This window comes from Sander lucioperca, chromosome 8, assembly GCF_008315115.2.
Source record: "Sander lucioperca isolate FBNREF2018 chromosome 8, SLUC_FBN_1.2, whole genome shotgun sequence".
Lineage (NCBI taxonomy): Eukaryota > Metazoa > Chordata > Actinopteri > Perciformes > Percidae > Sander > Sander lucioperca.
The window spans coordinates 29,212,364-29,228,891 of record NC_050180.1 but is presented as its reverse complement, the minus strand read 5'-3'; the positions used below and the strand labels follow the sequence as shown (position 1 = coordinate 29,228,891).

The 16,528-nt window shown below is 39.1% G+C and overlaps 1 long non-coding RNA gene across 1 annotated transcript; it reads left to right on the top strand.

Annotated features, from left to right (window-relative positions):
• Nucleotides 1-1,914: 1,914 nt before the first annotated feature.
• LOC118495586 lies at nt 1,915-13,861 on the top strand. The gene is made up of 4 exons (XR_004898052.1): nt 1,915-1,925; nt 6,225-6,226; nt 8,504-8,511; nt 13,798-13,861. It is a non-coding gene; the product is annotated as an uncharacterized LOC118495586 (long non-coding RNA).
• Nucleotides 13,862-16,528: the final 2,667 nt, after the last annotated feature.

The window sequence follows — 16,528 nt, the reverse complement described above, 5'->3', positions numbered from 1 at the left end:
TTGAGCTTTTTGACGGGGTTCAGTTTCTGCCGAACCTTAGAATTTTTTTCCACCGAACCCTACACTTGCACTAAGCGCGCTACGCTGGTCGACATAATGACGCCGCCGTTGATTACGGGAAGGTGGTTACGTAGGTGGACCGTTCAACGCAGTAGGCTGTGAGAAATTGAAAATGGAACTCACGAGCAGAAAAAGCGCCGCCCAGCAGCACCCGCAGCACCCGCAGCCAAAAGAAGGCGACCCAAGCCGAGCCACACGCCCAACCCGCAATGCCGACTTGTGGCGCGGCGGCAAGGACCCAAAACACACAACATCGCTGCTGCCAAAACACCTGCGCATAAAACATCCGAAAGAATATGAGCCGCACATGAAGGAATCTACAGACAGCAGCCAAAATGCAGCAACCTCAGGTACGGCAAAGGAAGGACAGTCACAGCTAAAAACTTTTGTTAGCCAGACAGTGCCTCTCCTGTGCTGTCGGCTGTTCTCTCGGCAGTGGGAGCAGAGCGACCGAATGGCTGGCTGCTGCTCGTTAGCTAACATTAGCTTTCTAATTTCACCCACCCAACATGCCTTCATCATGCACTGGTTAGCGAAAATTTGCCAACAAAATTGTCACTCATCTGGCGATAGCGATGTGCTTTCCTACGATGCGAAAAGAGCGCGTGAATTCAACATTAAGTTGTTACAATTAACTATTTTAGAGGCTGTGGACGTTGTTTACTTCATTAATGTGTTTACTGTGTTAATGGACTGAGGATAGGAGGAGGATTCGGTATTCGGTTTCCGATTCGGCAGAATCTTAACCATTGGATTCGGTATTCGGCCGAACCCCGAAAATCTGGATTCGGTGCATCCCTACTCAGGATATAAGAAATATAAGAAACAATCCACCATAAAAATGCCTCCCAATAATCCCCTTGTAAATTGTAAATGTCATGAATTTATAGCCTGATCAACTGAGTAAGAAGTAATTTACTATTATAATATGGCATTTGCCCTTTGAGTCAGACCATTATTGTACACTGTTAGTGCCTAAGCTTGCTCCTCAGGGCAGGGTCTGCAAATGATGACTATGTCTGATGACTTGGTTGTACTGTTCTTGCCATCTGCATTTCCGTTTCTTAGACCTAACATAAGGATTACTCCCATATCACTTCTGATTAAATCAGATATATGCCTGATGCTCCGTTGTTCTTTCTTTTTCATGATAGCTCTGTCACATCCACTCATCGTTGCCATTTAATTCACTCCAGAGCTCCAGCTCTTTCATGTAGATTCTGGTTTAATTCTTACAGCTTCAGCTAACATTAAGAACATTCTCATTGTGTTTGGAGCAATTTGGTAACCTGGTAATCTGCAGTTGAGTTTACAATACGATTCGATACATTCTCATTCTCTGCCACTCATTCCCCCCTCTCCTTCCCCTGTCTTTTCCTTCTCATTCTCCAGTTGGAGAGAAATGGCAAGTCAAGGTTCTGGAGCCAGCCAGACACACTCTAGTGGATGGACTTTGGTGTAATGAGTGACGACTGCATGCTAGTCAGTACCAACAAATCAACAGTAAAAACAGAGAGAGCTGATCCGCGGGCCTAATGAAAACCACTGGTCGTGTAAGTGCCCGGCTAATACACAAACACACAAACATCCACAGAACTCAGTAAGTCAGACGGAATCAAATCCAAGGATATTGTCCTTTCGTGCTAAAAATATCTTGTGTCGTGAAATTGTACATATTTCTGTCACCACTACCGCTTGACTACGTTAGACTCAGAGAAAAAGATGGACCTTTTAAAATAGCAGAATATGCCTGTGCCAAGGCTCAAGGGAAATAGTGTGTCCCATTAATAATTTATGGACAGACAATCAGAAAAAAGACAGGTTGTCAGTAACCAGTTTTTTTTTCTTCCCAGTGTAAAAATACAGTATACATTGCTGCAGGGAAGGGCAACTCCACACTTCTATTCTTTTCTCAACTTCCTCCATCAATCTGACCAAACCATTCCTCAGTTTCCCTAGGCAGAGCTGGTGGCAGACAAGGGTCATTAGTAACCGTCTGGACATTCTCCCCAAACAGCACCCACTATGGGAAAACCACCAAATATTAGGCCATTCGCCTATCATATCGTATTTTCTGCAAGCCGATGATGGCTGGCACCTCTGTTGACAGGTGTAGACTCTACGTCCCCCAATCCCCAGTCCTTACAAGATCCTGAAAATCCTGGACACCTTGTCTCCAACACCCCTTCAGTCATCCCTCAGAGGCTGGCTGTAGGATGGATTGAGAGATGCCAGGATACAATGCAGGATAGATTTTGCCTATAATAGACTCTTAGCAATTTCTTGCTTGTGCACTTTGATACACATGAGACTCGCAAAAAGGGAACAACAAGGAGCTTTGTTGGAAGTAATCAAACAGAGAGAATCTGACCTTATCACAATACTGAGATAAGGTGAGTCCCTTCTTCTTTGCTGTCACTTTCTATAGGGGCACATCAGATCATCTTTTCTGGAAATCAGATGGGTATATTTGGCCTCTGTCAGGTATTGAGCTGATGGTCAGTCATGTAAAACACATGCAGCATGCAAACCACTTTTTTGCTCTGTTCTCTTGAACACCTAAACAGCTCTTTTTGATTACTGAGACCATTTGATTCCAGGTGTGAAGGCCTATAAAGTGCCATTTAATAAATGATGATCTATAATGGCAGTTCACGAGTACATGTAACATGTGAGTAATGCTGTCATTTTCTCACTTGTGTGGCTGCTAAAACGTTATGGTCCCTATTTTACCTAAATGAGTAGTGCAAATGGGTTGAATAGTAGTGGGATTGTGGTCTGTGACTGGGTTTTGGCTGAGCTAAATGGAGAGGCTGTAGGGGGAAATCAGTGATCTTCTACTGATCCCTGCTGATGCCTCTCACTAAATATAAAGGGGCAGGAATCCTATCAGAGAGAGGCATGTAGCGTAACGGTGTGCGATATATGTGCCCACCAGCATAACGTGAGTTTCAACTTTAATTATGATGTTCACTTTAATCGTGAGTGTGCTGCCCTGCTTGGGGTTTTGCTTGTTTGGCGCTATAAGGTAACTGGCTCAATTACAGCTGCTCTCATTGAAAAAAAAGTATCTGGATGTAAACACTATTGCCTCAAGAAAATAAAAGTTAGAAAGAATAAATAAGGAAGAAAGAAATGTGAAAAGTGGTGTTTTTTGTCGGACCTAAGCAAATGGACCCTTTCCATATCCATGGGTTAGCATTATGATATTGATGATTTCCTGGTGCATGTTTCAGAAAAAGAAAGAATACTCTGTACCTGGGCAGGTAGTCAAAGCAGGCCCAACTGTGTGATACTAACTCCCTCTGTGGGCACTTAGCCAACATTTGCATTTATTTATGCCGGAGCTCGCTCAGCCAACGTGATATCCTGCCAGTATCAGCAATCTCATCTGCTGCCTCACGACTTGCTGCAAACTTCTAGTCTCACCTTAAGCCCCCTTACTTAGACATGAGCTGAATTATGCATGATATCCCTACCATACACACAGACACAGTAGTATCAAACAATATTATTTTGTAACAGGACAGTATGAGGTTGTCAAATTACAGTGCCTAAACCTTTCACAAGTTTGCCATAATAAAATCTGTCTAAGAATTAAAATTTAGTTATGCCTGCTTTATTTAATTAATTTAATGCACACATTCTAGTTATTTTACAGTTACTTTTGTACCAACTATGGCTTCTTCAATCTAATATAAAATGCAACAAAGTAAACAAAATAACAAACCAATCTCGGAACCCGTCGGATATCAGTCTGATGACGATTAAGCTTCTGGGAGCAAAAGCCAATCGGATATATGGGCCAAGATTTCCTCTTCCGTGCGCCGGGTCTAATTAGTAACCTCAGATGCAAGAATGGAGTTGGTGTTGAAAGACGACGTCTCTATAAACATATATCTGCAGATTAATGCAGATAAATAAACTATAAAGCTAAATTGTCATCAGACGATAGCCAATGGGTTCCAAGATTGCATTCCGGCCAATGTGTTCCGCCTCTTTTGTGCTCCACACAGACTGTTTACATGGATGCAACCAAATCCCGCTCTAACGTGATATGTCAATACTACTCGGACTATAAACAAAAAAACAGAACGCCTCCGATACCAAAATCCTGTCCCATTGCCTACAGATTATGCATTCATATGCAGATATCTGTTTATAGAGGTTAATAACAAACTAGAGGTATGATTATACCTGGAGTGGTTTGACCTATTTTATAAAAAGGATGTTCACTCTGGTCAAAGCAACCTTTTGAAAGCAATCAGAGCAAGAGAAGTAGCCTCTGACTCAAATTACAGAAAATATACAGCAATACATAATATTGAAGTTCACTGGTTATATGCTTAATTATAGAGTAGTACTTGATATTTATTTTAGAAGGTGTAATATATACCTGCTATTCTATCAAGGTGTTGATTTGGAGCATTTTTGTAATCCTTTGACCACTATTTATAGTATATCATGCTGGTCAAACTGCCAGTAATAATTTCTGATATGTGTGTGTCATAATTCTAACTATTTTTTGACTTCTCGAGTATGACAACAAACAAGTTTGTCTTCATTTGGATTGAAGGACACAAATGCTTTTGCGATGAGAGGTAATATTCATAACAAGATTTTTATAGATTTATTGTGTTTTATTACCGTTCCTTATGAGGGGCCGTCAGGGACATTATTCAGAATTACCTCTCACAAACACATGTGAAATCCTCTTACATACACTACTGAAACACTCTCACATAAACAACTGGAAGATTATTCGCTCGCACACACTACTGAAACGCTCTCATACATACAAGTGAAACGCTCTTATATACACTACTGAAACGCTCTCACACATACAAGTGAAACGCTCTTATATACACTACTGAAACGCTCTCACACATACAAGTGAAACGCTCTTATATACACTACTGAAAAGCTCTCTTACACGCACAACATTTTGCATAAACTACAAAAAAGCTTTACCACATACTAGTAAAATGTGCTCATATTGATTGAGAGACTATGGGCAGAACTCAATAGAGTTGTATCTAGACACTTTATAAACATCTTTAACTTCATGGAGGAACAGGGTGTACTGGATTCATTGAATGAACTACATTTATTTTGTCTGCATTGTGTTTATTTACCAAGGATTGAAAGAGCAGTAACATAATTCATCAATGGAACAACCATGGCCTCTCCACACAAAGGGGGCAGACACCTCTCCAGCTGTGGCATTCAGGTGTCATTAATAATGCAGAAATCCATCCAGTTCTAAACAGCATTTTTGATGCCGATAACTACTACGGCATTGATGAAGAAGGGCCATTACCTGAACTTCAAACCAATAATAATGTTGTAATTCCAGACATACTGTAGATGTAATAATTAATGAGACCACAATGAACATTATTTTTTTTTTTTCACTTCTGCACTTTCTTCAGTGAATAACATGGGAGTTATGTTAAGGTTTGTTAAAATGTTTTCTTCACTTGTGCAGTGTATTCTGTGAATTAAAGTTGTAAAACATTTTATGAAAAATAAATGAACCTGATAAACATTTGTTCAAAGGAACGAACATTCAAAGACAGGACAAAAGAGACAAACAGAGACTTAAACAGGCAGAGGGAGAAACAGACAGACACATCAGAGAAGCAAACAGATTGATAGACAAATAAGAGACAGAAAGTGAGTCACAGAAAGGGATACAGAGCATATGTTCAGCTTAATTGTTTAAATTTTAACTGTCGAAACAAGTATATGTTAAAAGAAAATTTGGTAAGAATATGAAACATGCCGTTAAAAATAAATGTAAATATGTTTTAAAACATAGGCTGACTGAGTCAACTGAATTGTGGTGAAACTATATAAAATACATAAGTTATATTGCATACGGCATTCAGAAATGAAAATAATAACTGTCTTGTTTTAAACTTTTTTCAGAAAGGTAGAGACAAACAGAGAAAGTGAGACACAGATAGAAAAAGTTTTCAGAGCATGACATGTTCATGCCCTGCCAAACCCATATGTGTTTCCTAATGCAAAGTCAAACTTCTCCTTGAACAGTTGGTAAGACACATGTAGTGGCAACTTGATGCAGTTAACACATGTGTTGGCAAGAGGGAACATTGAAGTAGAGAAGCCATCATCTCCTTTGTGAATGAACTGGACAGAAGGAGTTGGGGAAAAGCTGATAGGTGGTACCACAGATGCTCCAGTTGTGAAGGCCAATATCTTCTCTAGTTTGGATGGCCCTTCTTCTTCTGTAAAAACAAAAATATCAGTGGTAGTTGGCCCAATTAATGTGTATGTGACTCATCTCTAAAGCACTTAACATCAGCTGACACTGAATAAATTGTCCAGTAAGCGTATTTCACTTCTCAAAACCAAAGCGTCTAAAATCTGAATCAGCTGACACTGAATAAATTGTCCAGTAAGCGTATTTCACTTCTCAAAACCAAAGCGTCTAAAATCTGAATCAGCTGACACTGAATAAATTGTCCAGTAAGCGTATTTCACTTCTCAAAACCAAAGCGTCTAAAATCTGAATGCCTCTTATAGCAATGGATTTATAACAGGTCTTTCATCTTTCAACATTCGCAGGTTGCTTTGTGATAATGTTACAACTACCAAGAGAATAAAATAAAAAGAATGATACTAAAAAAACAGATGCATCAGTTTATTTGACCATTAAACCATTAATTACCTTCTGCATCTTGGAGATAGTCCCTCCTCAGCAGCTCTCTTGTTGCTCCCTTCTGGAGAGAGATGAATGCTGAAAAGATCATCCACCTGGTCAGCAGTCAGTGTGTTCGGCTCATAGCAGAACAGGGGTCGAAAGCTGTCTTCGTATTTGGTCCAGAACCCCAAGAGTTTTCAGTCCTTCACAGAATCTGTACAAACAACATGGAATAATTGTACAATCCATAATTCAATTGTACACTGTCAAATTGTCCCTTGGTTTTTTATAATAGATTTTGTGAAGCTAGTCTTACACCTTGCTGGTCAATGGTTAAAATTATTACTCCTTTTGAGATTGATCTGACTGTACAACAACTAACACTGAATACCTTTTGAAATGGACCTTGAACCCTGTGGATGACCTGAAACATGCCAATGTCTTGTACCAACAGATCCCTGTCTGTTATGGACTGAAGCTGCAGTTGGCAGTGTCATGCTGCTGTGATGTCCGGAGCATAGGTCTGGAGGGGAAAAGGCGACGCTATGTGACTGTCCAGTGTGTCGCGGCTTGAAGTTGCAACAGTCGGTTGCTGCCCGACTGTTGTCGCATTTGACAAGGTTCTGGTGGTCTCCGCTGACGCCAGTACAGTGTGAAGTAATGCTGCTGCCTCGGTTAGGCTGCTTGCAGGCTGTTGGGCATACATTAGTGTTGCGAAAAACGTGGCTGACGATCAACACGTGAATTGCGCTGTGAATTGCACATTTTTGTTGAACGGAAGCCCTTCCGGTTTTACTGAAACACCTTCCGTTTTGACTGAAATGCCTTCCAGTTTTACTGAAACACCTCTCACACACTATAGTGAAATCCTTTCACACATTATAGTGAAAAGCTCTCATATAACCAAGTGAAACACCTCTCACACACTATAGTGAAATCCTTTCACATATTATAGTGAAATATTATATATATATATATATATATATATATATATATATATATATATATATATATATATATATATATTTTATATATTATATATTTTATATATTATATATTATGGCCATTCCTCCGGCTTTAGGCTGGACAGTCCGGCTGCAGGCGCAGCCTTAATCCTGACACTCATTTGTCCTCCTTTTGAGAAAATAATAAAAAGGTCCGCCTTTTGACACATTACCTTGTTAGTTTAATACTTATTGGCTAAAAATGTGTGTCAAAAAAGCTGTGTCAAAATAAGTAATTTCATTGGTTACATTTTCAACACATGGCTAATTTTAATATTCAAATGAGCCATGTGTTGACCACCAGGCTGTCAATCAAGCTCTCAGCGACAGAGAACGTAATGTTAACTAGGTTGTTGGACTAAAATTCTGAAAATGCTCATACTTATATGTATAGGCAAAGCCTAGGCAAAGCCTATACATCTGAAACAGAAGGTGCTGTATTTTTTTACCCTTTATCTATCCAGATAAAAACATTAAGAACAGTTTCTGTATGATGTTTATTAGACCTATGTAATCTGAATTGGAAGGGCCCGTTGTCATGAGCTGTATCTTGTATATTTATTATTAGCTATGTGTTATGTGTATGCACCTTTATGTAATCTGGTGGAAAAGATAAGATAAGATATTCCTTTATTTGTCCCACAATGGGAAAATTCCAATGTTACAGCAGCAAAGTGGATAGAGAAAAAAACATAAATACAAAATAACAGTAAGAATCCACAAACAGATAACACAAATAGTAGCAGCGGCAGCAGTTGCACATGGGCAATAGATTGCACAGTGAAAATGGAATGGTATTGCACAGTATTTATTGCACATTGTTATTATATATAAATATTATTATATATAATATAATATATATTCATTAATTATTATTATTGATGCTGAGAATTTTAACATATTAAAATTTAAAACGGGATCATACTAAACAAATATCTGTTTGCGTGTCCCTGTGTATGCAAAGTGTCCTCCTTTTTGATATGAAGGAAATGGCCACCCTAGTGTCCCGGTGGAAGCGGCATTAAAACATGAAATAAAACACAAAAACTCTCTCAAACAACATCTTTAGAGAGGGCATGACTTCAGAGAGTTACAGTGAAAAAATAAGCACGAACAAAAAGAGAATAAAAGTTAAGAAGTTAAAAAAAGCAAACTCAAAGGCTGGCGTAACGTAACAGGCAGCATGCAGCTTTTGCGCACGCGCACTACTGATCATCTTAATTTATATATATATAAAAGCGATTCACTGTATGTGTGACATGCTCCAACAACACCATGACATATTCCTCGTATGTGCAACGTACTTGGCAATAAAGCCCTTTCTGATTCTGATTCTGATTCTGATTCTGAGAGCGTTTCAGTAGTGTATATAAGAGCGTTTCACTTGTATGTATGAGATCGTTTCAGTAGTGTATATAAGAGCGTTTCACTTGTATGTGTGAGAGCGTTTCAGTAGTGTATATAAGAGCGTTTCACTTGTATGTGTGAGAGCGTTTCAGTAGTGTGTGCGAGCGAATAATCTTCCAGTTGTTTATGTGAGAGTGTTTCAGTAGTGTATGTAAGAGCATTTCACATGTGTTTGTGAGAGGTAATTCTGAATAATGTCCCTGACGGCCCCTCATAGTTCCTCCTCATTAATGTGAGATGAGTTCTGTTTATACAATGGCAGCCTCAAACAGTTGGCAAGGCTGCATGATAAATGTGTAACTTGGCTGGCAACATCAAGTAAACAACAAAATGACTGGAGGTATGAGGGAATGCAAATCCCCTGTTAATAGACTGCTTAAGTATGTAGACTGGGTTAATATCAAGGTTGCAAAGATTAATATAAAAATGTGATTTGCTACAGTTTACTGATTATCTGATGAAAAACATAATTACTAATGTCATCTGCTGAAAAGAACAAATTGATTCGATAAATGGTGTTAACCCTTTTGTTACTTGCAATCTAACTAATAAACAGATTATTCAGCTGACAAAATGTTATTATTCATCATATATTTAGAAAGAAATTAATTGCATTGCAAATTTATTTATTTATTTACCCTAATAATCAAGCAAGGCCTTGTCTTGTTAATACTTTTTTTCCCTTGCAATTGAAGAAGTGCTGAAACTCACCAGGCTCACTCAGACTGAGTACAATGTAACATATAATCAGGATTAAACGTCGGAGTTTACACTAAAGGGAACCATGACTTATTGTAAGTGTAAACAGAAAATGTCCTGCCCTCCGGTCTGGACTTTAAGTTTTGGTTTCTGTCACGTAACCTGCCATGTTAACAGAGCCCAGCGTCACAATGTGTGAAAGAACCATGTGGTGTGTACAAAAAGCACCTCTCTGTCTTTTCTCAGTCTCTTCCTCTGTGTCTGTATTTTTCTTTTCTGTGCTTGCATGTGTGTGTAAGTATTACAAAGTAATACTTAATTGCCCTCATATGTCTCTGAAACACCTTTCCTGGATTCATCTATCTACAAGGCAAGACTTAATTTTTATGAACCAGTATCATGAGAGTTGCCTTGCCTACCAGGTATCTTTGTTCTTTGTAATTGCTTTCACTACAATAGGCCTAACCAACTCTTACTGTCCAGCACAGGATGTTGCTCATCATCGTCTCAAGCAAGGCACTGACCAAAATAAACGGCCACACGTTTTTCTCCACAGGCCCATATCTCAAGACGCCTCACAAACAGATGTCCAGGGATTATCCCATCCCAGTGGAAGCACACAGGCTCTGGTTTTGTTTGTGAATTTGCTTTACTCCCACGAAAATGTTAAATACTTTTAGACAAGACTATGCTGAAATGCTGACTGTGGACTGCACAGAACATACATCAACACACTGGAAGTCTTCCATTGTGACGGCAGGTGATGCTTCATCCTACTAGGCCATCCTACAGTGTGCTGAGGTTAGACTACTCATTGCTGTGAGATGTCACAGTCAGGTTATTGCCATTACCACAACTGGTCACATGAAAGTGACACTGAGTGGGAAACCGTGCTAACGTAAGCTAGGCTAATTGGCTTGAAAAAATAAAGAAGATATACCTGTATTAGTCCCTTGATGGTGAATAGGCTACAAAACTTAATAGTATGATATTTAAAGTGACTATATGTAACTCTTAAATGTTTCTGAAACTCGGCCTGGCTTTCAACAGATGGAGACAATTATGGGATTGTAAATGATTCAAAAATGTCCCCGAATTGGCCCTCGGGTATGTAATATTTCTATTTCATTCTTAAAATAACTTTAGATTGCACGATGTGGTTGTACGTCAGTAGCCAACATTAAATTACGTCCCCCTTCCATTTAGCAAGGACGTGTTATTCCTTTTAGTCCGTGTTTGTGTTGGCCTAAGTAGGCTAAGTTACCGTATACAACGATGCATCTGTAACATATTCTCTTATTGTAAATTAATGATTTTCTGTCCGAGCAAAACATTCATTGCAATTATATGACCTCCCCGTAACGCTTACTCCTAGACCTTTATGACAGGTGTGGTAAAAACACTACCGCTTTTGTCCAAAGGGGCCGTTGAAATCAACACAAACTGAAAGTTACATATAGACACTTTAATATATAATGTTGCAAAGGGACAGATGTCTTACAGTATATCACAACTTAAATCTCAACAGTACATTACTAGTTATTTATGGGTGAAAACATCAGCATTGTATCAGTGTATTTGTAGGCTACAGGGCTATGGCGGGTACAGTCATGGCATACAGGCCCCCTGAAAGTGCGCCAGGCTTTGAAGCCAATTAAACACAGTGGCCCAACAGTGGAATTTCACCATTCCCCATTCAAGTTAGCGGAGCGCCAAACTGGAAGTAGCCGGCTCGGCCAGCAAAAGTCTCTAGTGCGCCTGCTCTATGGGCCACACAGTGACCAAGCTGTGCCATTCATCCTTCATGCGCCACTGAGCAACTCTCATAGGAATGAACGGGGCACCACCTCAAACACCGTATCCAGTTCTTATAATACATCCATGGTGGCGCACCACGGAAATTGACAGGGCGTCTCCTAGCATTGCTTGTCCTCAAAGGTCAGTCAAACACTGCAATGGGAAATGCCCCCCCCCCTCCCAGAGGAATGAAGACACACTGTTTGTCACTGTTTTTCCCACGGTTTTATCTTTTCAAATCCATAATAGTTCCAGTAATCATTTTTAATACATTTCCTTACACAAAACGCGTAGAGGATTTTAATTTCAGTTTGACTTTAAACATATAATAATAATCACATAGACAGTACATTCATGAGCATGCAGGGTTTTTGTATGTTTTCATGGTTAAGCAATATCTATACTGATTTCATATAGATAATGAATTACCATCTGTATAATACTATATATTACAATATTATATGTTGTATGTGTAATGATATCATCATACATTTTACCACTTACTCTGTAACGATTTGTATTGTTTTTGTGTAGGTCATCAGGTGTTTAATTATTTACGTAGTAGAATTTCATTGTGTGTTGCCTCTGCCCCTCGCTCTCCCTCTCTCTATCCGTCTTAAAAGCTCTTCTGCCTGTCAGTTATTGTATTCCCACAATGACTCCCTGCCATCTGGCTTTCTGATGCATTGATACAGATTAGCGCCGGGGAGACACGCATAATGTCGTAAGAGAAAATTTAGTTAACCCTCTGTCGGATAAGAATCCATTTCCGCCAAGTTGCTTTGCAAAGTATTTATGTTCTCTGCCTCCCACACAACTATTAACCTTTTGTTTCACTCAATTGAATTTGCAAATTATTCTCTTGTGAAGGCAAACCTAGAGATAAATTCTCCTCCGGACTAGAGTAATTGTCTATCGATGGAGATGTAGCGGTTTAAAGCGGTAGCTCTTGTGAGGCTTTGAAAGAGGTTGAGTATGCATGATGATAGAGGCTACACACGCTCACATAATTACTCATACTCTAAGGACTGTTGCTTCTGTAGAAAGAAAGACAGGCGGGTCAGCAGAGAGGTGACAGCATCCAAGCCAAGGTGACCTTCTTAAATCTATCAGCTGCTTCTAAGTGTGCGCACAGCTGGGAAACACAATGGACTCCAGAGTCAACGGCATGCCCACTGGATGAGGTTTTATCAAGGCATGAAGACATGCACACCCAGCTCTGAATTAAACCGTCTGTATACTGATGATGTTTTGGTGCTTCAAGGTCCAAACTGCTGTTGCAGTATGACACCTTTTTACTATGCTGAAATGTTTCTAAACTAAGTAATCAAATAAATAAGCTGTTATCTGACACCTAAATAAAATGTGTTCTTTTGAGTTACAGTGGCTTAAAGTAAAAGTTTGGCGCTAAGCTAACCAGCTACTGGCTGTAGCTTACTATGTACCGGACAGATGTAATGGGGGGAATTGATATTATCTAACTCTTGGCCTAAAAACAAAGTATATTTCCCAAAATGTTGAACTATTGCTTCAAGAAAGGTTTAAGAATGTATTTTTCATTTAAGAGACACATTTTTTAAAGCTATAGTGCGTAATTTCTGTCGCCCCCATGAGGAATTCTAAGTCATGACAACAAAACTGTCAGCGCATCCACATGATGCAAGCCTTCTGTGATCGTGCACGCACCCCCACTCCTTCCCGACACAGGTGCTAGTAGCCAAGGAGGACACGGAGAATTAAAAAAACATGATGGACTCTTCAGAAGAGGTAATTATCTTCACTCGAGCTTCTGCACGCGAAAGTCACCAGACAACACAATCTTCTGAACATAGCCATACTGAGAAATACAGAGAGAGTTGTGTGGAGCTGATAGTCTTAATTAGCTTTGTAGCAACTCATTTGGCAATGGCTTCAATGTAAAGGACGTTCATTAATATCAAAAAGTTACAGACTAAAGCTTTAAGGATGCAAAATAATTGAGGTCCGTTCTATATATTACATCTTGATGATGTCACATCTGCTTCGCTGACCCATCATTACAGATTATGGTTTTAGTGTGGACATACGTTGTCAGCCCATAACCAAGATGTTAAGTAAAATAGTAGTTTTATGAAGAATATTTACAAATATGAAGAGGTGAAAGTACCCAGTATTTTACAAGAGAGAAAAAAGAAAAGATTAGAGAAAAGTCAGAAGAACATAAACATCATTTTGTGTGACATATTTTTTGTATTTTCCTTTAATCATTTTGTGACCACAGATATTTAGAAATGAGCTTGCATTCTGCTCAGAACTACCAAAAGCCGTTAACTGTGTCTGAATCATTGTAAGTGAATATGAAGATTAAAAGAATCTGATATTATAGTGCAGCCAAGGCTTCCCAGCCAATTTCCTAACCCAGTCATGAAGACATATATTTACCTTCCTTAGATGTAATTAAAGTGCTTTTCCACTGTACTTCAAAGGTCACAATGTGCTCCTCCCCCCGCACCGTGCTCCTACAGTGCGACCACAGCTACAGAGAATCATCCTTCAGGTATTGAAAATACTGTGTTGACAGGGGGATGAGAATGTGTTCAATGAACCATAACACCTCTGGGTCAGTTTCACGGCGTGGTTGTCCTTGGGTTGCTGTTGAGGGAGGGATTCTTTAAATGATGGCATTTTTTCTTGGTGTGAGCTTATCCCTTTATCCACACTTGGAAGTCAGCTCCTCTCTCTTTTCCTCTCACTCACTCTTACCCCCCCACTGGCAAGAGCACAGGCTTTTTCCTCCAGTTGCTTTGAGCAGCCTAATTACAATAACTACACCTGCGGGATCCATTTTTTGGTTTGACACATTGGGTAATAGAGAGCAGCGATTAACTGCTGTGATTCATTGTTTACTTCACTGCAGTCTTATGACATGATGGTACTGTGGTTTGCACTCCCTGCCCAATGTGAGCAGGTATTTGTTGTTAGTTTTATTTTACAATTTTTTGTTACTGTTTTTAAAATGTAGGCCTTAATTAACATATACAATATCAAGATTTTGTTTCAGTATATACTATATATATATATATATATATATATATATATATATATATATATATATATATATATATATATATATATATATATATAGCAAGGTAATGAGCTGAGCAAGGCAATTAAAGAATACAAAAATATTTCAGATTCCTATGTAATTTCGTATTATCAATGGACAGCTTATAAACCTTAAATGTTATATGAAGTGTGTCCCCCATGAGATTGGCCAATGGGCAGACTAATGTGTTTTGTAATTGTATGCACTGAGTAAACAACACTCCAGCTGAGAAATTAGCCAGAGGAGTGCATAAACAAAATGTGTCCCTAAGCTTGTTAGCCCACCTCCTATCACAAACTAATTACAACAAAGTTTGACTTTTCCATGAAATGGTGGCAGCATGTCCCTGGAAATACACACACAATAGGCCCCTCTGAGTGACACCTGCCACCAGACAAGGCATCTCTCTGCAGTTCCATTAAGGCAGATTCTTCAGGGCATGGACTCCCCTTCCTTTGTCCTTTAAAATCAAAGGGGCGAAAAAAAAAAAAATCAATTCTGCTTTATTGTGGCTCTGCATCTACACATAGTGGGATAGCATCGCTAGGGGCTAGCAAGGATATCTGGAGACAAACAAATATATAGTCAGTAATAATACTAATAATGTCACTAAAATCCATGTACAAAACATTTTTCTCATGCAATGTTTGGTTGAAAGCATGTCCTTTTGGTTTATCAATTTATAAATCTTTGGTACTTCACGTGCCAATTGCAGATGCAGAATAAAGAAAAGAATTGTTGAACCGCCAAAACAATGCAATGCATAGGCTTTTTTTTCTCAGAAATATTTCATTTTACTGCATCAGTTATGGCAAATGGATTTGATTTGACTGTCCTGGTCATTTAGAGGTTAAGAAACCTCTTTGTTAGAGCTGCAGTAGAAAAGTTCCCTCCTTAAAAAAATGATGAAGGTAATCACCTCTTGAGTGAAGAGAGATAAGAGGGGGAGAATTGAAGAGGTATGCTTTTTGGGTTTAGCACACTTGACCTCATGGCCTTTTATGATCAAGCAGCCAAAGTCGTAGCTTGGTATTGAAGTCAAATGAACCGTATTCTTACACCGTGAAGGGGAATATTGTATGTGTCGAGGAATGAGAATGTAAATTATAAAGAAATTGCTTACAGATATTCCAATAGCAGTTTTTTTCTTTACATCTCATGCAGGCACCTGGTTTGACTGAGCAACAGTGTGTTCAGTTCCTGGAACCTGTGTGTGTGTGTGTGTGTGTGTGTGTGTGTGTGTGTGTGTGTGTGTGTGTGTGTGTGTGTGTGAGGGTGTGTGTGTGTGTGTGTGTGCTTGTTTTACTATGCTCGTGGGGTCCAAAAACAGATTTTTACGGCAAACCTATTGATAATTGTCAAGATATTTTACTGTGATGGATGTTAAAATGAACCAATAACAATTTCATTATTTATTACTGTATTTACTATATCCAAACAATGCATATAATCTTTATTTTCATATTTTACATCTGACAAAGCATTTGTCTCATACTGCAGCCTTGTGGGTTGAAACCGGGGCTTGAAGTCATAGGAGTAGTCATTCACCTAATGTACAATGTTGGGCAGTTACCTACTTTCCATCCACAAAACTTAAATTCTCCAGTGCCCAAGGACATCAGCTGCCCTGTTAAAATCTCCATCTGTCCAGTCCCATCTGTGTAGACACGAGGATTTGCTCTCTGTTTGCTCACAGTGAACTTCACCAGTGATCAAGGTGAGCAACCACCTGCACTGGCATGTATGACAGTTGGGCTGAATAGATTTACAAACCAACTTCCTGAATATGTAATGTTTCACAGGTATAAT